The sequence below is a fragment of the Peromyscus maniculatus genome, chromosome 19 (genome assembly GCF_049852395.1).
Source record: "Peromyscus maniculatus bairdii isolate BWxNUB_F1_BW_parent chromosome 19, HU_Pman_BW_mat_3.1, whole genome shotgun sequence".
In the NCBI taxonomy this organism is placed as follows: Eukaryota; Metazoa; Chordata; class Mammalia; order Rodentia; family Cricetidae; genus Peromyscus; species Peromyscus maniculatus.
The window spans coordinates 32,572,364-32,596,493 of NC_134870.1; the positions used below are offsets into that span (position 1 = coordinate 32,572,364).

A 24,130-nucleotide genomic window follows, 5' to 3' on the forward strand; every position below is an offset into this window, starting at 1 on the left:
TATGGTTTTAAAACTGACCTCTTATGATTCGATAATGATTTGGGGGCACATCTCTGGAGGAGACTAATTTTATATCTTTCAATAGTCTTTAAATGCCTATAGCCCTCAATTAAAGGGTGGAGCCTAATGTGTCTTTACTTATCCACCTTGATATGTAAACTTGTGTTTATTCTTAAAAGGCAAAAAGTAGTTATACTCTGTGACTGCTCTTTATTTTATTTTATTCTGATCCAGCATTAACTTTCTATCCTACTGTAGACCCAGTGACTTTTCTTCAGTTTTGATTTCTGCATGATCCCTGTGAGTATCCTTTGACCTCTATCTTCTGAAATCAAGGAGAAAAGTTGTGTCTTCTCTTTTGCAGAGTCAATGTAAGAAGACTTCTCTGACAATGGAATTTCACGGAAACTGACAGATGCTTTAACAGAAAACCTACTGAGGTGTAGACTTAAATCTCTGTGCTCCCTTCTCTTAGGGATCTTGGCACTTCACACAAGAACATCTTTGGCAGTGTCAAAATCTTATTTTATATCCATAGTCCTATGAAATTGCTATAACACTCTACTGACTTTTCTACATCAGCCTTTCGCTTTTTCTCCTCAACTGCTCTTTTGCCCAAAATTGGCAAATTTCCCGTTCAGAAAGTAGGTATTCTGTACATATCAGTAAGTGTCACTGTTCTGAAATGTCCTCTTGAATCTCAGCTGTTGTGATTTTTTAAAACTATCTTCAAAAAGACTCTCTCTCTGTCTTTGTCTCCCTCTGTCCGTGTGTGTGTGTGTGTGTGTGTGTGTGTGTGTGTGTGTGTACTTAGGGACTGGGAATTTGGGTTGTCAGTGATGGATACTACTCTCTTATAGCTTAGAGAAAAACAATTGTTACTTGCATGTTATTTTAGCCATTGGCATGAATGTCTCAATCCTTATTATACATAACGTTCAGAGTTTTAAGCATTTCCCTTTCAGTTAAGCATGCTTTCTGTAATGCACATGCAGCCTTCCCCACTCCATGGTTTCCAGGTTGAGTCTTTCCTATATCCTATGTGCCCTCAGTAATCATTTATTTTTCAACTGTTATCTCGCATAAAAGAACATTGTGTTTTCTGTCTTCATGTTACAGTGCAAGAAAGCACACTTGATGGAAATAAAATGATTTTTATTAGAACCAAATCATCTTCCTGTAATAGGAATTTTTCAGTATAGACAACACACTTCTATAAAATATTACAAACATATTAAGTGACCTGCTATGCAACATAGTTGTAATGAGGGACTTTGGCTGTTTAAAAATTAAACTAACTGCATGCTCTTGGAGACAATTTCAATAACTGCTGATATAATGGTTTAAATCATAAAAACATATATAATAGCATCTTTTCAATTTTTCAATCATTTACTCACTCACTCAATACTTACTGTGCATCTACTCCTTTCTAGACATGTAAAATCAGTGGTGAACTTTAATTTTAGTAGAATGGTAAATGAATAGAGAAACCTTTAAGTGGTAGCTTCAGATAATCTCAAGAAGTTATTGTAGGTATAACAATGCTGCCAGAGATATCCATGTCTCAGTAGCTATAATCTGTGACTTTGTTACTTTATATAATAGAAGACTACAGCTGCCAGTAAAGTTAAAAACTTTGAAACAGAGATATAGCCATGCACTGACCTTGAGTCTAAATATTGGTATTTATTATTATTATTATTATTATTATTTGTTTGATTGTTTGTTTTTGAGACAGGGTTTCTCTGTAGTTTTGGTTCCTGTCCTGGATCTCACTCTGTAGAACAGGCTGGCCTCGAACTCACAGAGATCTGCCTGGCTCTGCCTCCCTAGTGTTAAAATTAAAGGCATGCACGACAACTACCTGGCAAACATGGGTATTTAAAACCGTAGAAATTTAATGAGTACCATGAGGCAGTTATGTCTACAGAAGAAGAATAAGATTAATTCAATATTGCTGACTTTTAATATGTAGGAAAGGAGTCAAGATACAAAGACTACAGATGATCACGAGAAATAGAAAATCCTGGAGTCTCCTCTAAATTCTTGGAAGGAAATACACCAAGCTTGCCCATTAATTTTACTGCTCCTAGCTCAGTAAGGTATCTGAACTTTGGCCCACAGAATTGCAAGACACTCTATTGTGTGATTATAATCTGCAGCTTTGTAGAAATTTTTATGATAGCAATATCAAGTTAATAATGTTATGAATAGAATAATACAGGAATTGGAACATCCAAGGAAGTGTCCAAAGGAGACACTTGGTGACAAAGCCCATAGTCAATGTTGACAACATTTGTCACGTGAGCACCTCAAAGAATGTTCACTGAAGGCTAATTAAAAAGTAGAAGACTAGTGATGGCTAAGTCTTTGCATTTAAAAAGGAAGGTGCTGGAAAACATGAATCATCTTGGGTCCTTGAAGAAGGTTTAGGATTTATTCATTATCTTTAGAGGGATTTTCAAGGGAGAATGTTGTGATTTTATGTGAATTCTTGAGTACATGCCTAGAGAAACTGGTTTATTAGGGTTATGAAGGATAGCAGCTCATGTTTGTGATGAACACTTTTCAGTGTCTACCACTTTTGAGAATTTTACTCTTGATTATTTGCATGTGTACATATATATCCAAGTAAGTCCTTCTATTTTTTCCTTGAAGACATAGACACTCTACAAATATATCAACCTCAAAAGCCTAATACACACACACACACACACACACACACACACACACACACACACACACACACACACATCCTCATAGTGTTGAACCTAATTCAGAACATAGGAAAAGCATCTCAGTACACATTTATTTAATTGAATGAAGCAATGATGGTATATCAGAAATTCTAGGTCATCATCACTCTTCTATGCTTTTCATGGATGGTGGACTTTTCATGATGCTGTGCAAATTTACCTTTTCATATCTTCTCGTCATGCCTTTTGGTATGGTACTTTCTCAATTCTTTAACATAAAGAGAATCCCTTTCTTTGAGGAACAAATGAATGCCTTGTGTTAATTGGGTGTAAAATTTGAGGAACATAAGAATGAAAAGATTGATCAAAGGAAAATACATAACTCATATAACTCAAAATTATAAGTAGGGTTTAGGAAAATGTATCACATTTTGGTCACCATGAAACCTGAAGACATCTTTACAAGCCAGCAAAAGGATAGAAATTTTCTCTTGCAGAAGGAGCCATCACACCTGATTTGACTTCTTCCTCTTCAAAGATGGCTCCTCAGGACTCTCATGCTTATTTGATGCAAACTTCCTTATCACTCATCTCCTAGAACCAGCAAGGAAGCATAGAAAGGAGCCATCTCATTTTTAACCTGCATTAAAAATTCCTTCTTTTATTTTTTGAGATTATAGTATAATTATACTATTTACCCTTCCCTTTCCCCTCTCCAAAGAGTCTCATATACTCCTCTTTGCTCTCATTCAAATTCATTGTCTCTTTTTTCATTAATTGTTGTTTTACACACACACACACACACACACACACACACACACACACACACACACACACACACACACACATAGCCCTAAATACATAAGTACATTCTGCAGAGCATACATAATATTTCTTCTACTTATGGTTATTAGGTTGGCCATTTGGTATTGGATAGCCAATTCATATACTCTTCCCTTGGGAAGAGTATACCTCTCACTTTTGTCTCTTAATTCATGTTTTGTGGTATGATTGAAATTCAAGAATCTTTCTTTTAAGTTGAGAATCTTTCTTGCCTCATAACTGCATGTGTTTGAGACAGCTGATCACCTCCTGGCAAGCTTCTCATTTTACTAGCCTCCCTGTTCCAGGTTGCAAATTATCTTTGATCTCATGTAGAACTCAGCAGGTGTACGTGGGATTATTTCCTGACTTCTCAATTAATCTTGTCTTTCATCTCTAGCATGGCTTTTAGATTGTGCTTGAATTTTTTCAGACAAATTACTTTTGAGTGACACCATTATATAAAAATATACATGAATATTCTTATGTAATTTTCCCGGGGATGTGGCTAGCCAGGGGATAACTGAGGTAATTGTTCAGACAAATTCCAGGTTTCTGGACACTTTATCCTTTGAATTGAATTAACCTTAATGTGTTATGATGACCCCCTTTTATGGGTGGTAGCTATTTTATTAGAGGTTTTTACTCATGGTCAAATCCTCCATTTGTAGCCTATCTCTAAACATATTGGTAACCTGTATTGCCTGCCACTCAGTTTGCCTGTCTCCACCCGCCCTTTCCCCGGCTTTACAGTGCATCACAGCATGAGACAGATTGTGCTTTCCCAGCTGACTCTGGCCTGCAAACTACATCTGTGCATTAGCTCTAAGGTACATACACATTCAAGACAAGAGCCTATATTTTTGTGTGGTGACAGGGAAGGGGACTGGAGCCAAGAAAGAGAATCACTCTGAAAGTTCTCTAGGTGCATTGTGAGATGATGTCCCTTCCTTTATAATTTTAGTGGTACCCCAGAGTAGGATTCTGGTGTTGTATTCTCGTTTTTATTGCTCTTCAAATTTCTGGCTACGTATACTGTACACCATATTAAATCCCTTTGAGGATACCAATTTGTAATTGTTTCCTCACCAATTTGTTCAGTTTCAATGTTTTTTCTTTTTAACTTAGTTAATTTTCTTCATTTTACATACCTAACTCAGTTTCCCTTCCCTCCCCTACTCCCACCCCCTCACCCCATGAACTCCTCAGAGGAGGTAAGGCCTCCCTTGGGGAGTCAACAAAGTCTGGTGTACCAAGTTGAGGCAGGGCCTAGCCCCTTGCCCCTGCATCAAGGCTGAACAAAGTATCCCTCCATAGGGAATGGGCTCCAAAAAGCCAATTCATGCACTTGGGATTAAGTACTGGTTCCACTGCCAGGGGCCCCAAAAACAGATAAGCCACACAACCGTTACCCACATTCAGAGGGCCTAGGTCCGTCCCATGCAGGCTCCTCATTTGTCAGTCCAGAGTTCCTGAGCTCCCACTAGCTCAGATCAGCTGTCTCCGTGGTTTGTCCCATTATGATCTCGACCCCCTTTGTTCCTATAGTCCTTCTCCCTCTCTTCAACTGAACTCTAGGAGCTCGGCCAAGTGCTTGGCTGTGGGTCTCTGCATCTGCTTCCTTCATTCCCTGAATGGAGGTTCTATGATGACACCGGAAGGGGAAAGGGTTAAGATCTCCCAGGTAAATTGGGAGGGGGAGTACAGGAGAGGAGATGGGGGGTGAGAACATGAGCGATTGAGTTTGGGGATGGAGGGAGAGGGAGAGCAATGAAAGAAATACCTTGTCAGAGTGAGCCAGTATGGGGTTAGGGAGAGACCTGGTGCAAGGAAAACCCCCAGGAACCCACAAGGATGTCATCAGTTAAGACTCCTAGCAATGGTGGAGAGGGTGCCTGAACCAGCTTTCCCCTGTACTCAGATTGGTAACTACCCTAACTGTCATCAGAGAACCTACATCCAGTTTCAATGTTTTTTGCTCGTTTGTTTGTTTGTTTGTTTTTGCAGTCTGTAGATAACAAACTCTGATTCAAATCTAATGAATAATTTGTCTCATCAAAACATGTGTACCATACCAATAATCTGAACTTGACCTACTGCTAGGCCAAGGGGTTCTTTCCAACGTTCGCTCCTTTCCTTTGGAAATTAGTGAGCTCACACTTTGATGACTGTGTGTGATTATTTTATCTGTGTTGGCAGATTAACACTAGATGCATGTTATCATTCTCCTGTTGCAGTAACTCAATAAAACAATCTCTCCCCTCGGGAAGGAGAACCTAATTAAACACAGACCTTCCACTTAGATTATCACCTTGAGTTTTAGATAGAGTTCTGTCACTGTGGCTATGAGAAGGTCAGTGAACTTCAAATTGGCCATTCTTCATCTTTAAAATGAAAAAAAAAAATCCTAAGTTGCCTTCTAGCTATGAAATTCTGAAACTCTTTAATTGCTTAAAAATGAATCACTTTATCTTTCAGTAAGCGATTAATTTTGGGAAAGTCTCTGGACAAAATAGTTTACTTTAACAAGATGAATTCTTGTTTTGATATGTTTCTTTTTACAGTTAACATACAAAGCAACAGATTCATGTTCATGCTGTTTGGGGAGATTGTTTCTCCCTTGTGCTCCTCTGTCCCAGCCCCCTGCCACTGCTCTGCTTACACCCTTCTGGCTCAAATAGAACCCATTTTTATCATGCCATATACATTATTTTTTTAATGTGGGTTTTTTTTGTTATAATTACCTTCCATTTCCTCTGTCCAACCTTTTCCATGTACACTGCTCTCTTGTTCTCTCTCAAATTTATGATTAATTTTTCTTAATTATATATATGTATTATGTATGTGTGTATGTAATTAATTATAATTGTATATAACATATCTTCCTTAATTATGTATGTGTTATATAATATAGCTCTTAGCTATTGCTTTCCTGATCTCCTTTTTGTTGCTTTCTATTTTAGCTTTTATTTTACTTCTCTATGTAGCATCTTCAGGTTTAATTTTGTCTTTGTTTTCTAGTTTCTAGTCTCTCTGCTTGTGCTATAGCTGCTAAGTATCAATGCCTTATGTTATCACTTTCATTTGCCTCAAAGTATTTTTGTATTACTTGTTTGATTCCCTCATTCATCGTCTCTTCAGTCATTTAGGAGTGGGCTGTTTAATGTCATGTGTATCTGAATTTTCATATCCTTGTGCTGTTGATATTATCCCATTATGATTGAAAAAGATACTTAGTATTATTTCAATCTTATAATTGTTAAGGTTTGTTTTGTGATTGGATGAGTTCTGCCCCAGAGTATCCATGTGTATTTGAGGACCAATTATTTTCTGATACTGATGAGTAGAAATTCCACACATTAACTTGTCTCACATGTTTCTCCCCAGGAGGGGAAAATACAATAGATTTTATGTGTAGACTGGGGGGAGGGGATGGGAACAAGATGTTCAGGTTGGGAAAGGATGGGGAGATGGGGTTATGGGAGGGAATGTTGGGAGAGACAACTAGAAATTGAGGGGCATTTGAGGGTTAGGGTGAGAACTTAGTGCAGTGGAAACTTCCTAAAATGTGTGAAGGTGACCTTAATGAAGTCTCCAAAATAATGAGGCAGATGGAGTCCCAACTGGTTATCTATTGCTTATCACCAAGCAAAGCTCCCAGTACTGGGTCTAAGTTATATGCAATTGAATTGTTGGCCAAAGGCATCCCATGGAAATTATCAAACAACCCAGGCTATTGCCAAGCCAATAGGTTGATCTTCATGAACTGACAGCAAATTCCCATTGTTGAAGACAATACCTACACAAGCCATTGAACATGGAGAAGTTGAGCTTGTACCTATACAGAATCTTAAGCCTCATCTTTTATTGTCTTTGGTAAGAGAAGGTACTCTACAGGCTACCAAAAGAGAAACTTGAACACTAAGCCTGACTCAAAATCTTTGATCTAAAATGCTGTCTTGTCTGCAAAGCATGCTATGGCAATGGTAGCACAAAGCTTATAGAAGTAACCAACCAATGTCTCACTTGACTTAAGACCCATCCACAAGATTGAACCCATACTTGACACTAATTGAGTGACCCAGAACTAGACACTAGATAGCCCAGAGACCTTAGATAAAATGAATTACTACTAGAAAAAAGAAGAAATGATGAAATGGCACCTAATGATTTTCTGCTATATTTTAGATCAGCGCCTTATTCAGTCATCATGAGAAAAGTTTCTTCCTGCAGGACATGGGGAGAAATACAGAGATTCACAGCCAGACATTATGCAAACAGAGAGACATTGGAACACACAACTCTAAATGGGATGTCTCCATCAAATCCTTCCCTTCAGAGCTCAGGAAACCCCACAGAAGAGGAGGCAAAAAGAATGTAAGAATCACAGGGAATGGAGAACAGTGCCCTCTAAAACAACTGAGCAAGACTCATATGAACTCACAGAGACTGAAGTAACAAGCACAGGGCTGACCCAGGTCTATACCAGGTCCCCTATGTATATATTATGGCTTTCAGTTTAGTATTTTTATGCGTCTCCTGAGTGTGTGAACAAGTGGGTCTCTAACTCTTGTGCCTACTCTTGGGGCTCTTTACCTTCTGTTGGTTTGCTTTGTTCAATTTTGATATGATGGCTTTTGTTTTCTCTTATTAAATTTTATTTTGTCATGTTTGGTTGTTACTTCTTAGAAGTCTATGCTTTTGTAATGAGAGACGGAATGGAAGTGGATCTGGATGGGAGGGGAGGGCAGAAGGAACTGGAAATAGAGGAAATGGAAATTGTAATCAGGATATACTGTATGAGAAAATAATCTATTTTCAATAAAAGGAAAACATTTTAAAAAAAAGTATACTTCAGCCTTCACTTCTCAATGAAAACTCAGTGCTGTTCTGAGACAGAGAGATTGATTGTGGTAACCATATGGGTAAACAATTCTCCTTGATCAGATGTGCAGCTTTCCACATTCATCTGGATACAGGAGTCTCTTAACTGTTTTTTAGATTTCTCACAAAGGGAATCAGTCCTTATGCTGTTGTTTTTAATTTTACATCTTGTGGGTGAAATTAGGGTGTAGATGTTTCATGCTGACATCACCCTGATGCACCTCCTAAATTCCCAGTTGTATGGGTAATAAAGGCTAGGTCTGCATATAATTTACTTCTGTGTCTTATAGTCATCACATAGTCAATCCATATCAAGTATTTGATGGATGGATAAGAACAGGAGTAAAACTAGCTATAAAATGGATAGTAATACATAGTTCTAGGATCCATTGCTTACTTAGCAACAAGGGGTTCAGTTTGAATAACTTCAGAGAGACACTTGCATTGATCTGCTATTTCGTCAAAGTTCGTGCATGAAAGAAACAAAACAAAAGAAATGTTGAAATCTCCAGACTGATACAACAAATGAGGTTGATAGTTTTACATACCCACGGTACTGATTTCTTTTTCAGTGATGAAGCCACAGTATTGTTATGTCAGGGATGCATATCTATCTAGTTCCTGCCTCCTTTTATTTTATGTTCAAAAAAATGCTCCACCCTGGGAATTTAAGAGTTGTTCAGAAATCTTACTGCTAATTAGAAGAGTAACAGATCTGAGAAATAACATGACCTTGAGTGCAGCACTTTCTAATGTAGCAACCCATGTCTCAAGTCTGGAATAATTAGGAAGTGTGAGAAATGCCTCTGAATGTTTGAGTACAAAATGTACTTCAAAGGTAAATTTAGTATTCAGAGATCATTATTTCAAATCTCCAGCTGCGAGAGAACAAGGCTGCCTCCAAATCCAGTGTTAACAGATGTCTGCTAAATACTTACTACTAATAATTAAAACAGTAACCACAGTACTGAAATTACTCCATAAGAACAACTACAACTACTGCAAATTTTTCTATTCTCATTTTTCCATGCATGATAATGGGTCTGTGTTAACACCTAGAATGGATGTTCTGAATGAAGAAATTGAGAATCAAAAAAGCTTAAAATTAAGCACCTGTTGATTAAGCACCTGTTGGGAGATTAGTTTTTGCCACTTAAAATCACTATCTACACTGTGCATCTATGTTAAGGATTTGTGGAAAATATACTTTTGAGAGCAAACAAATCAAGCAAAGATAATGTTTGTAGTTTTTTTTTTTGCTTACATAGAAAAATTGACATAAGATAGTGACAGAGTCTCCATCAGGAGCTCTCCCTACCTGTCCCTCACCATGAAGGATGACTAGGGACAAGTTGACTCATGTCTGGGTTTCATCAAGTTAGCTATTTACTGACCTTCCACCTCAAAAACCTTACTTGACCCATCCATTCTACAGTCATTTAGAAACTATTATTTTTACTTACATATTAGCAAAGTAAATGAATGATTTGACTCCATGAAAAGTTTAAAATATCAATAAAAGTAGCATAAAATAGTCATTCTATTTAAATTCTACCAAGAATTTAAATTCTTTTTCATTATGTACTCTCATTATACATGGTATTGTGATATCTAAGGCCATTTTTTTGTCCATGTATGCATTTGAGACTTTAAAACTATCTAATAACATGCCTGGAGAAGTGGTTCAGTGGTTAAGAACACACACTGCCCTTGAGAGGACCCAGCACCCATATCAGGTAACTACCAACCACCTAGCTTGAAGACCTCCAACACTTCCAGCCTTCCCAAGGCACCTACACTGAGGTGCACATACCCACACATGCACACACAATTTAAAATAAGTCTTTAAAGATAAAGAAAAATGGGTTGGTGGGATGACTCAGTGGGTAAAGCTGGCTGCTACCAAGCTGGAGGATCTGAGTTCTCTCCTGGAAACCTATGTGATAGAAACAAAGAGCAGACTCATGCAAACTGGCCTCTTAGGTCACACCTGTGTGTACACACATACACACACGCACAATAAATACATCAAGTGTTAGAAAGATTAAAAGGACAGCATCATAAGAATCTGATAATTTTGTTAAATGTGTGTGTTTTGGTGAGAGTAAGTGGAGGTAGAAACCAGAAAACTAGAAAGGGAAAGGGTACAAAAGTTAGGAAAAAAGACGTTTTGTGGGGGCATGGGGAGTGACCAGCAAACACAAAAAAGGAAAGGGATTACTAGGGACAGAAAAGCACAAAAAGGAAACGGGGAGCATGGAAATGATGTTGAGGAGAGAGATGTGTGGGGGGTGACATCTGGACTGATCACACGCAGGCTTTTTCTAATCATTATTTCCTCAACATTGCATTTACAGAACATTTACATTTTAATAGATATCACAAATAATAAAACACTGTGAGGGAACTGACCCATTAATAAATTATATAACTTGTACAAGGTCAGAAAAATCTATATTTTGAAGAGTTAGACTGACATCTAAGATCCTGGCTAGGGAAATGTTCTCTTGCCTCCTACAATATGCAGCCTCCCTCTCTTGAGCTACACAGTAAAGCTTGAGAAGTTCGTCAAATAAAACAATTGCCCTTTCACCCACTAAAAACATAATAATGCAAAAATTATTTCAGTGTTTCCATGAGGTTTTGAATAGCATCAAAGACCTTTAATGAGAAGAGGCAGCCCTCAGATCTAAGGTTAAGGCCATCTGGGGAAGAGACGTTCCGTTGACCCTCTTGTTTCAACCTTGTTCTTAATACATGGAGAAGTAGAAACACTATAAACCTACCCATTCCTCACAAGGTCACCTAGGGAGACAGCAACCAACACACAGCACCCAAATACATCTAATTAAACAGAAAAATAGATTTGCAAGAGCTGCGCTAGACCCAGCTTTCTGTAAGGATGGAGTGGATGCAGTTATTTTAAAGCTGTAGTCGGAAACAGTCAGGCTCTAGGAAAGAGGGAGCCAATGCGTGAAAATTGTTTTGATATTAATGTGTTTCTAGTACTTGTTTTATATATTATAGATTATGAAATCAATGTCAGTATAAATATTTGAATAATCCTAATTGTTCCTGTTCAACTTCAATTATAAATAACCCCAGACTCAATGGATTCCCATCTTCCCACTTTAGTTTTGGAGAAGGAAATGCTTCTGAAACTTTTTCTAGCCCTGAAAATAACCTATGAAGCTGTTGTTCAAATAAGAGCTCAAAAAGAAACTCTGAACTTCTTTTCTGTAAATTAACCTGTGAGTATATTATTTATCATGACATTAAGGGACTTTTGAAGACCTTGAAAGAAAATCTGTAAATTCTGACATTAATACACAGAAAAATCAATTTGATGAATGCAGGCTTTGGATTCATTTTATTTTAGGGTGAAAAATACATGTGAGATATGAGTTTGAGAGTTTTATTAATCCTTTGATCCTTGGGTTGCAAAGGCTGACACTCCTCCATTAGGCATTTTTGAAATTATAGTGATGGACAATCTGTCAGTAAGCCTCTGGCCATGGACCTTTCCAGCAGCCCAGCCCAGTAATCGATAATATGACCTAGTGGAAGGCTCCTGCCAGGGCTGTCCTCACATTGAAACTGGAAAAGAATACAAATCTAGCCTGTCAGTTTTGCTTTGATTTTTTCCTTGTTTTGTTCTGAGATTTGATGTTCTTGGAGCAACCCGTAGTTCTTTAGCCATGTCAGAACCTTATTTTATCATTTCATTTATTCTGTATGATATTAAATTATAGTGATTAAACAATTCAAATATCTCTATGATCACAAAGATTAGGAATTAAATGAGTCATGTTTAGTTTGTTGGGGTCTAAGCAAAGACAGAATCAGACCAGTTCCACAATTCCTAGGTGTATCAAGCTCATTCCTCTCAAAAATAAGGAAATTTGTGCATCTTGTAAATATAACCTTTGTCAGTATTTGGAATGTTGCTTTTTTATACTGTGAGATTAATTTAATGATGCTCATAGATGCAGCAATGACTTGCTAATGAGATATTGATTCTTAGAATTAGAGTATGGCTAGTATCACATTTTCAATCCCTATTAATGCTTCATTAAGCTAATTAATATCATAACAATGACAACAAATTTATAGACAATGATTAATCATAATCAACATTGTTCCCATAGTGGCCCATAAATATCATGTGATCTTTTAGAAACCAGGGGAGCTTACTACACAACTAAAGTAAGCTGTTTCTTATTGTTGTTGTTTTATCACTGCTATAGCATTATTAAAAATGGTGACATATTAAGACAGGACTGCATTTCATCTGTACAGAAGATCTCTCTTCCCCTCCCTCTTTCCCTTGCTTCTTTAATTTCTCCTGACTCCTCTCTTCTCTCTCTTTACTCTTCTTTTCATCTGATTTTTTGCTGCCTATGAAGTCGTTGAAAAATTACTTCCTCTGGTATAAGTAGTTCACATCATTAAGAAATAGAAGACTTCTGTTATTTTGAGATAATGTCAGAAAGAAGGTGATTTCATATATTACCTACATTTTGTTTAACCATCACATGCCTGTAACTTCAGATTTTACCTCTATTTCATTCCTGTTATTCAGCCTTTTGTAAAGGGCATTCCTATGTAGAAGTGTATTGGGGCCCAAGGGGAAGGCTGACTCCCACTGAATTCTTCATCTTCCCTACCAAATGCATTCCTTCTGAGTGTCTGTGAGATGAGTCAATTATGCCCAAATCCATTCATTCACGTAAAAATGTATGGTGATCAAAGCCCACTCAGACCTGTAAGTCACAATTCCAAGCTGTCTCCATAATATGCCATCTTCCTACTCATTGCCTAGGATCAAGGGCTTCTACCTGGGCTAAATCCACCTCACTTTCCTCACTGCCCTCTGTGATGACATATCTACATTTTCTTCTTTTAACTCTCTTCCAAGTAACCCTTCTGAAAGGCACATGTTTTTATACAAACACTCAGATTAAGTCCCTTCTCAAATTTACCAATCTGTAAGAACCCCAGATGTTCTCTCTGTCCGTCCATGCCACCATGACCTCCTCTGGGTGCTGACTAAGCTCGATTATGTTTTACCACTTTTGCTGTTTTCTGTTACTTTGCTCCACCACTCTCTGGGGCTACACCCCTTGTGGCCACACTTTTAGAAATCTCTTCTTCCTAACTCTTCTTTTTTTGGTCTGACCTTACTACAGCTGAACTTCAAAATAAAACAATCTCCCTAAAGATAATATTAATAATAAAAATCTATTCAATCCCTTCTCATTGCATTAAGAATAAAATACATGGTCCTTTATGTGTAGAGGGTAGACTCTGCATTTCCCTACAAGTCTCTATGCTTTTTCTCAGCTTGCATTTTTGTCCTTGTCTCAAAAAGTGCCTTAGCTAACATGACACTGTTCTAGGCATATCACGGCACATTAGAAGGAGTGGGGCAGAGGTTACAAAGTGATTAGCAACATTTTAAAGTTTTGTATGTACACCCAATTCAATGAACTAGTTATGTTTATAAAAAATTTATCATAGTTTAGTCTAAAAGAATTGAAAAATAAAAACATTGGTAGGAAAGTTCCTAGATAACAGGAATAGGCAACTCACTAGCTCATTGCCATCAATCACACAACCCCCCCCCCCACAAATTCACACAAATGTTAGAGATTAATTAGCATCTTGTGGTATTCTAAGTACTTAAGATGAATAAATCAATAAGGGTAATACTAAAATGGCCTTCCCTTGTGTATGTGTGTGTGTGTGTGTGTGTGTGTGTGTGCAGTAACCAATAGGAGTCTGTTTTCTTGTTGTTGTTGTTGTTGTTGTTGTTGTTGTTGTTCTTGTTCTCCTCCTCCTCCTCCTCCTCCTCCTCCTCCTCCTCCTCCTCCTCCTCCTTCTATCTTTTGGGTTCTGGGGATAAAACTTGAGTCACTAGACTTAGTAGGAAGCACTCATACCCACTCGGAACCATCTTGCCAGCCCATCTGTGATGATATTGTGTTTCCCAAAATATTGTGCACCATAATAAATTTATCTGGGTTCAGAGAACAGAACAGCCACTAGATATAGAAGCCAGAAAATGGTGGCACACACACCTTTAATCCCAATATTCTGAAGGCAGAGATCCATCCAGATCTCTGTGAGTTCAAAGCCGCACCGGAAACAGCTAGGCATGGTGACACTCACCTTTAAATTAATCCCAGGAAGTGATGGCAGGAAGCAGAGAGGTATATAAGGCGTGAAAACCAGGAACTAGAGTTGATTAAACTTTTAGGCTTTGAGGAGCACAGTTCAGTTGAGATCCATTTGGATGAGGACTCAGAGGCTTCCAGTCGGAGGAAACAGGATCAGTTGAGGAATTGGCAAGGTGAGGTGGCTATGGCTTGTTCTGCTTCTCTGATCTTCCAGTATTCACCCCAATACCTAGCTTCAGGTTTGTTTTTTTAATAAGACCTGTTAAGATTCGTGCTACACCCATCTTCATAGATTTTTTATGCAGAATGTAACAAATGTATCAATGTAAGCGAGGGCCTAGAGGTCAAAGGAAGGTCAAAGGTGTGCTGTCCTCAAAGCTTTCTGCCTTGATTCTAGAATTCTTTGTGCTTCTCAAGATGGTAGTCACATGTGGTTATCTAGCATTTTGAGTTTACATTGGTATTATTAAAGATCAGGGTTTTTTTTTTTTTATTATTATTATTATTATTTTACAACACCATTCAGTTCAACATAATAGCCACAGAATCCCCTGTTCTCCCCCTCTCGCCCACCCCTCCCCCCAGCCCACCCCCCATTCCCACCTCCTCCAGATCAAGGTCTCCCCCGAGGACCGGGGTTGACCTGGTAGACTCAGTCCAGGCACGTCCATTCCCCCCTCCCAGACCGAGCCAAGTGTCCCTGCATAAGTCCCAGGATTCAAACAGCCAACTCATGCAACGAGCCCGGGACCTGGCACCAATGCACAGCTGCCTCCCAAACAGATCAAGCCAACTGACTGTCTCACCCGTTCAGGTGGCCTGATCCAGTTGGGGGCCCCTCAGCCTTTGGTTCATAGATCCTGTGCTTCCATTCATTTGGTTATTTATCCCGGTGCTTTATCCAACCTTGGCTTCAACAATTCTCGCTCATATAAATCCTCTTCATACTCACTAATTAGACTCCCAGTGCTCCACCAGGGGCCCAGCCGTGGATGTCTGCCTTCAGATTCCTCAGTCCTTGGATGGGGTTTATGGCATCACTATTTGGGTGTCTGGCCATTCCATCACCAGAGTAGGTCAGTTCCTGCCGTCTCGCGACCATTGCCAGCAGTCTTTTGAGGGGGTATCTTTGTGGATCTCCGTGGGCCTCCCTAGCTCTCTGCTTCCTCCCCTTCTCACCTTCTCATGTGGTCTTCATTTACCATGGTCTCCTATTCCTTGTTCTCCCTCTCTTTTCTTGATCCAGCTAGGATCTCCCACTCTTTCCCTCGACTGTCGCCCTTCATTGTTCCCACTCATGACCAGGCTATTCATGTAGATCTTGTCCATTTCTCCGTGTCTTTTTTGGGGTCCCGTTTTCCAGGTAGCCTCACTGGTGATGTGAGTAGCAGTCTAGTCATCCTTGTTCCACATCTAGCATCTTCCTATGAGTGAGTACATACCATATTTGTCTTTCTGAGTCTGGGTTACCTCACTCAGGATGATTTTTTCTAGATCCATCCATTTGCCTGCAAACCGTGTGATGTCGTTGTTTTTCTCTGCTGAGTAGTATTCCATTGTGTATATGTGCCACAATTTATTTATCCATTCTTCAGTTGAAGGGCATCTAGGTTGTTTCCAGGTTTTGGCTATTACAAACAATGCTGATATGAACATAGCTGAGCAAGTGCTCTTGTGGTATGATTGAGCATTTCTTGGGTATATGCCCAGGAGTGGTATAGCTGGATCTTGGGGGAGATTGATTCCCAATTTTCTAAGAAAGCGCCATATTGATTTCCAAAGTGGTTGTACAAGCTTGCATTCCCACCAGCAGTGGAGGAGAGTTCCCCTAGTTCCACATCCTCTCCAGCATAAAGTGTCTTCAGTGTTTTTGATCTTAGCCACTCTGACAGGCGTAAGGTGGTATCTCAGAGTTGTCTTGATTTGCATTTCCCTGATGATTAGGGAAGTTGAGCAATTCCTTAAATGTCTTTCAGCCATTTGGGATTCCTCTGTTGAGAATTCTCTGTTTAGTTCTAAAGCCCATTTCTCAATTGGACTGTTGGTCCTTTTGATGTCTAATTTCTTGAGTTCCTTATATATTCTGGATAATACACCATATAAACAAACTCAAAGAAAAAAACCACATGATCATCTCACTAGATGCAGAAAAGGCATTTGACAAAATCCAACACCCCTTCATGATAAAAGTCTTGGAGCGATCAGGAATACAGGGAACATACCTAAACATAATAAAGGCAATATATAGCAAACCAACAGCCAACATCAAATTAAATGGAGAGAAACTCAAAGCAATTCCACTAAAATCAGGAACGAGACAAGGCTGTCCACTCTCCCCATACTTATTCAATATAGTACTTGAAGTTCTAGCCAGAGCAATAAGACAACATAAGGAGATTAAGGGGATTCAAATTGGAAAGGAAGAAGTCAAGCTTTCCCTATTTGCAGACGACATGATAGTATACTTGAGTGACCCCAAAGATTCCTCCCAGGAATTGATAAAGCTTATAAACACCTTCAGCAACATAGCAGGATACAAAATCAACTCAAAAAAATCAGTAGCCCTCCTATATACAATGGACAAAGAAGCTGAGAAGGCAATTAGAGATACATCACCCTTCACAATAGCCAAAAATGACATAAAATACCTTGGGGTAACACTAACCAAGCAAGTGAAGGACCTATATGACAAGAACTTTAAGTCCCTGAAAAAAGAAATTGAAGAAGATCTCAGAAAATGGAAAGATCTTCCATGCTCATGGATAGGCAGGGTTAACATAGTAAAAATGGCAATCTTACCAAAAGCAATTTACAGATTCAATGCAATCCCCATCAAAATACCAACACAATTCTTCACAGATCTGGAAAGAACAATACTCAACTTCATATGGAAAAACAAAAAACCCAGGATAGCTAAAAGAAACCTGTACAATAAAACAACTTCTGGAGGCATCACAATCCCCGACTTCAAGCTCTACTATAGAGCTACAGTAATAAAAACAGCCTGGTATTGGCATAAAAACCGACATTTGGACCAATGGAATCGAATTGAAGACCCTGACATTAACCCACACACCTATGGACATATAATTTTTGACAAAGAAGCCAAAAGTGTACAATGGAAAAAAGAAAGCATCTTCAACAAATGGTGCTGGCATAACTGGATATCAGCGTGTAGAAGGCTGCAAATAGATCCATATCTGTCACCGTGCACAAAACTTAAGTCCAAGTGGATCAAAGACCTCAACATAAATCCAGCTACTCTGAACCTGCTAGAAGAAAAAGTAGGAAATAGTCTTGAACGCCTTGGCATAGGAGATCACTTCCTAAATATAACACCAGTAGCGCAGACACTGAGACAAACAATCAATCAATGGGACCTCTTGAAACTGAGAAGCTTTTGTAGAGCAAAGGATACGGTCAACAAGGCAAAGCGACAGCCTACAGAATGGGAAAAGATCTTCACCAAGATCAGGGTTTTTAATTTAATCTTAATTGGTTTAAGATTAATAGCTATCAGTGACTAGTAGATATTTCACTTGTCAATACAGAGTCAGGGTGGCAGTTCCTTGAATATGAATTGGAGTTTTCATGGATTGAATCTGAAAATGCCATTCGAGGAAGTGACCTTTCAATAGTATGAATGGCTGAGGTGAAGAAATGACCCTTACAGATGTGCGGTGGGCAAGTGGGATCTGGGGAAAGAAGGCAGCCTGTCCTTGGAGAGGTCAACTGGAGTTGCACTGGAAGGAGTTGTGCTGGGATGCAGAGCAAGAAGAGAATGTCCTTTGAGTATGGCCTGTGCATACTGGCTTCAATATCACCAGAAAAGTTACACAGAGATTAATGGAATAAATTGTTACTTGGCTGATTTCTCTGCACTATTATGGTCTGAGTTCAAATCCAAAACTGCATTCTAACATCAATGCACCTCTTCACTGAACTCAGAACACATCACTATCTCAAATCATTTGGCCACCTATTAAATTTATCATGAGTTAAAGTGTGAGATTGTTCAGAAAAGAGGATATGGTATTATCAGTCTTGTTCAGTATCACCCCTCAGCTTCAGGCATAGATTAGATATTTAAGCAATACTGGCAACTAGAAATGAAATTCATCACTTATATATCACTTCCTAAGGGAGAACTTTCCTGGTTTCTTTGCCCAATAAGTAAGACTTTTTAGTATGTTTTCAAATATATCCTGTAGACCTCTTATTACTATTCATATTGATTACAATTTCTTTCTAGTGTCTGTCTTCTCAGCCATTGGTTCATTGAAAGCGTGGTTGTCTTATCCACCAGTCTCTCCAGCGTGTTCATCAGTTATCCTGGTTTGCCTTGGGCTCCCTAACTTCCTACAGACACCTTGCAAATTCCTATACCCTTAGCAACTATTAAATGATGGACAAATTGGTCATCTTAAGCATTTAAATCCCTGTAACACTGAATGATAATTATTTAGCTGAACTAACAGCAAAAGTACTCTTATGGATTGTGCTTTCTGGCTTAAAAGTTAAGAGGTCCAGTCGGAGGCTGATTCTGAAACAACAGGTAGCCAGAAATGGCATTTTTCTGCAAGTTCATCTGAATGCTCAATAAGAGTTTTTGTTCCCTTTAGGGATTTTTCAAGCAAGGGTCATTTGTTGGTCAGTTTTCTTAGCTGAACTGAACTGTCAATATCAGGTAGGAAAAAATAGGATAGGAGAGATTAGGTTAATTACAGTCCTCAGTAGAACCAAAATTAGGGGCTTTGCTAAAACAGAAGGTAGTTTCACACTTTCTTTGAACTTCCCCCTTCACCTTGTACACTGATTAAACACTGGGGCTCTCATTTTATCCCGGCCTCTAGGACTCACCATCTATGAAACTCTTTAAGTCTCCTACTTAGTATTGGTAGGATAAGGACAATGACTCTAGCTATCATATGGGTTGCTTGCAAAGATCAAATTAGATAATATACAAAAATCATTTGTCAAGGTATCTACTACACATCAAATCACAAAAAACATTTTGTGGCAGTAGTGTGTGGCTTGCTGAGTTGTTTATAAAAACTAAGTTAAATACCATTTTATAGCAGTTACATTATGTTGTCTTGCAATCAGTAATATTTACTAAGCAGCAGGTTCCTGTACTGTGAGGTAAATCCCAGGAAAATGCAGCAGAAATAGAAGGCACCTTTCATCTTCATGATATTAAGACAGCATCGGGTAGAAAGGGCTACCTAAGGAAAGATATTTAGTTAAAAAAATGATCACTATGCATCTACTGGGTCACTCCTGATGAAAGCAAAATTCTAACTCTAGCGGAAGATACATTCCAGTGGGGGGACTGGCAATAGACTTAATAAAGAGGTTCTTATGAAGGAGCAGATTAAGAGACCAAGTACAGTTTGAAATGTGGAGTTTGGTTAGGCTGATAAAAGATGCTGTTTGAACTATCCCCCCATTTAAAGAATCTTCCAGGTGATCAAAGAATAGGAGACTTGTTGCATCTGAGTATCAGATCTGTCCACTCCATACCTTGGGATAAGTAAAGGATTCAAATATTCCAAGTGCAGCATTACAGATGCAAAACAACAAGATAGATTTCTTAGTTCATTTATATAGCCATTAAACAGACATGCATCGGGTGCTCATTTGTTAGTGTTATCGTAGTTAGTATTAGGTAATAGCGAAGGATTCACACAAAGCATTCAGAAAAGAGTGGAAAATGTGACTCAGGCTCCAGTATTTTTCCTTCCTTTGACTCAGCTGTGGCAGAGGCCATGTATAGAGCATAGCAAGCTCGTAGAGAATCTGAGTTCCTCTCAACTACCTCCCTGTGTCAGCTTGTGAGGTGAAGCCTGTTTTTCAGGTCTGTGACTGTCTTTCACACTGAAGACAGAATTATTGTCAAGCATGCCCTGACATTCTGGATCAAAGATCTTATTTTCATCCGTCTTTTATATTTTAATTCCATTATATTTTAAATTCATCTCCATGGGCCACTTGCCATAGTGATGTTAGACAATGAGATGTTGTTGTTCACTGTAGATTAGAGCTGTGACTGTAAATACAGAGGTCAGTCCCTTCATGATGAGCATACCTATATTTATTGATTTGTACCATAGATTTAGGATGATAGAGAATGACCCTGCAATTAAGATCTGATTATTTTAACACAGCCCAATATCCATGTGGCCTGGCATATGATCAATTGATACACCTGACCTTGCAATATTTTGATTCCTCTCTGATACTTCCAAACCCATAAGGCTTCTGGTTTTAAAAGCATGTTTACAGTATTGTTGCCTTGTGCATGGACTCCCCTCCCCATCTATAAATTGCTTCTTTTATTCTCATCCTATTGAGTAAAAAGGAAATAACCGAACTCCTAAGTGTACTTCCTAAGTGGCATGTTAAATTGCAGGTGGACTTGTTCCCTGTAAATAATTGTTTAGGACAGATAATGCAGCTTCATGTTATTGATTCAGGAGCATGGGCTTTTAAAGGACAATAAGAAAAACTAAGTGTATGAAAGCCAATTGCTTTGGATAGAGAAAAAAAAGTTGCATCATCATTAAAAAAAAAAAAAACATCTTGATGGCACTGGAAAAAAAAATGCTTTTTCCAGGCTGAGATAAAGTATTCCATTTTGGGAAAAAAAGAATTTACCACTGAAAAACAATTTATTTGCATAAAGATCACATCTATGGAGTGATTAAGTCTCTATGGAAGCTCTTCCCCTACCTCCTCCAAGTCGGACAATGGTGCTCTAATCATGAAAGCAGGTGCCTGTGGCCTACATTCTCTGAGTCACACATGGCCTTCTCTACATGGGAAGAAATCCAGTCGTCTTTCTTTGTGGGAACTGTAGGCAGGGTAGGGGAGCTGCACTGAAGAGTATTTTAGGAAAGCCTGCATGATCCCAGCTAAACACACTTGTAAGGCAAGAGCAGCAAGACCTAATTGCATCCTTGTGGGACTCAGGGTGCTCAAGATTTGTGAACTCGAAACACATTCTGCTAATAATGACACACATACACAAATACACTTTCAAGTTGAAAGACAAGGAAGGAGGAACTGAAGGTTCCATACATAGAACACAGAACAAAGGGCTTGGGGAGGGCTGGCTGCTAAAGCAGCATTCACTGTCCTGGGAGTTTGGAGTCTTCAAACCTGGCTTAGCTTTCTCATCAGATTGTTTGTTTGTTTGTTTTTGTTTGTTTGTCCCCCCCAGGCCAGTCTTTTCACTCTGAGTCTCAGTTTTCCCTTTAGAACTGAGAGTATGGATTTCATTATCCTTTTCATATGTTATCATATATATGCTTATGTATTCAGGCCCTTGAGAAGAACAATATTCCTGGCAAGAGGCCTTCCTAGCATTTTTTGAAAAAAAAAATTGTTATAGCAACCTTTCCCTTGTAGTCCTGTTATCACCCACACTACACATTTGGGATACAGCTTCGCCAGGCTCTGTTATCTGATCAACGTCATTTTATTATCAGTGAGTGTAAGAGGAATTTAAATGGTGCATGCCTTCTGTAGGTTGGTGTTTTCAACCACAGCATAATTTTATCCCCTCTAGGATTTTCACACTACTGGTGTTTTTATTTTATTTTTATTTATTTATTTATTTTTACCTAGTCCAAACTACTAAAATAGTGTTGGCTATAAACTAAGGAATAAAATTTGATGTTGACTATAATTAAATGTAGTTCTATATTAACTATGATGAGGAAGATATTTGTATTCAGTATTGTTTATTTGAATTTCTTAATTAATGCAAAAATAAGGAAGCAATGACCATGCTATTCTGTTGCGGCATGAGTTAAGAGAGGGAGCTGTCTCTCATGATCAGAAAAGATTGATTATCAATAATTAAGCCATATAACAAACAATTGAGTATGAAGGCACACTACTGGTGCTTCTAAACAAGTATATTAAAAGAAAATATCTCTCTAAGGTTAATGGTGCTTTACATATACAGAGACAGCTATTTTACTCATTTATTTTGGCAATTACATTAACAACTCAGGACGATTGCAGGAAAAAAAAATCTGGAGGAGAGTTGTGTGTTGTGAAGGAAAATGTCCAGAGCATTGTTTATGAACTTTCTCCAAAACTTCCATGTCCTATCCAGACACCTTCACCATTATCACCAATTTCTTTGTATTCACAAGTGGCTTTTGTGTCATTCCACCTGGTGTATCAGTTCTAATTTGTAACTCATATTAATTTTAATTTTGTAAATGTTATTAAGTACCAGTTAAAGGTGACTTACTATGACACATTAAAAGACAGAGAAGAGTGGTTGTAAGTTTATTTAGAATGACAAAAGCCCAACTCTTACTGGTTTAAGCAAAGCCAACAGAGAGAGGGAGGGAGAGGGAGACAGAGTGAGGAGGAAGAGAGAGAGAGACAGACAGACAGACACACAGACAGACAGAGACAGAGACAGAGACAGAGACTTTATTCAGAGGCCCCAGAGGATAGCTGTCCTTAGTGCCTGCTGACTCTGGGAATTGAAGAGGGCCCTTTCATCGCCTTCTACAATCGGCATTGCTACTTTCTGTGGTTAATGCTTTACGTAGCTTCATTCTCTGGCAATATCCTTCCATGACACAGGAAAGAACCATCAGAAGCCCATAATATTATAGCTCATAATCCAAGACTGAAAACTCTTCATCAGGAATTTGGGGTTTACTGATTCCCTGCCAAGTGGCACATGCTTTTTATTTTCTTCTTCTTCTTTTTTTAATTCTAGTGATTGATCATACGGGTGAGATTGGCAGAACTACAGAAAGTGTGGGATTAGAATTTGGTGCAAAAATGGAAGTTAGTTGACCAAACAGGGTGTAGTTATTATACATAGACAGTTATTTATGAGTAGTTTCCATGTTTTCCCAAAGTGTTTGATGCACCAGGTGACAGACAGGTAATGAGGCAGTAAGTAAATGCAGGTAAAGAAATTAACATAGATCACAGCTCAACTGTGAGGACCACAGAAGGTCTTTTTAGAAAACTAAAGTAACACCATGAAAGCTGAGGGGATGGGGCAAAGCTTTTTCCTTTCACCTGTGAACCGACTGCTGAGACTATGAACCTAATCACGGGTACAGATGACCAACTTAGACCGAATCATGCAAACAGCAAAGTACATCACGTTCTGTCCGTGGAGTAAACTCACCCTCTTTCTCCAGCCCTCCCTCTCACCATCTCTGTCATGTTCATCAAACATATGTGAGTCTGGCTTGGTTGTACGCAGTACTCAGAGTGCTGCCTACAAAAACTAGTGTCAAGATGTATAAACCCCAAGAAAACATGAAGTACAAACAGTCCTGTATTAGGATCCAGGTTGTCATGAATACATTGTCATGGTTTTGTTGTAACAGCAGCCAACCAACCAATTCCTGCCCTGTCTCCTCTGAGAAGATGATGCTGAGGACGGCTGTGGCTGGAGGTGATGAAGATCTGGATGCTGGTGAAATGTGAAAAGCCGACTGAGTAAAAGCAGGGCAGTCTTTCTCATTAAAAAACAGCTTTAAAGGCCCTATTACTTAA

At 38.7% G+C, this 24,130-nt stretch overlaps 1 long non-coding RNA gene across 1 annotated transcript; it reads left to right on the forward strand.

The window, feature by feature from the left end:
• The first annotated feature begins 5,104 nt into the window (after positions 1-5,104).
• Positions 5,105-24,130, forward strand: LOC143269479 (uncharacterized). Its single transcript, XR_013045902.1, has 2 exons — positions 5,105-5,205; positions 23,962-24,130. It is a non-coding gene; the product is annotated as an uncharacterized LOC143269479 (long non-coding RNA).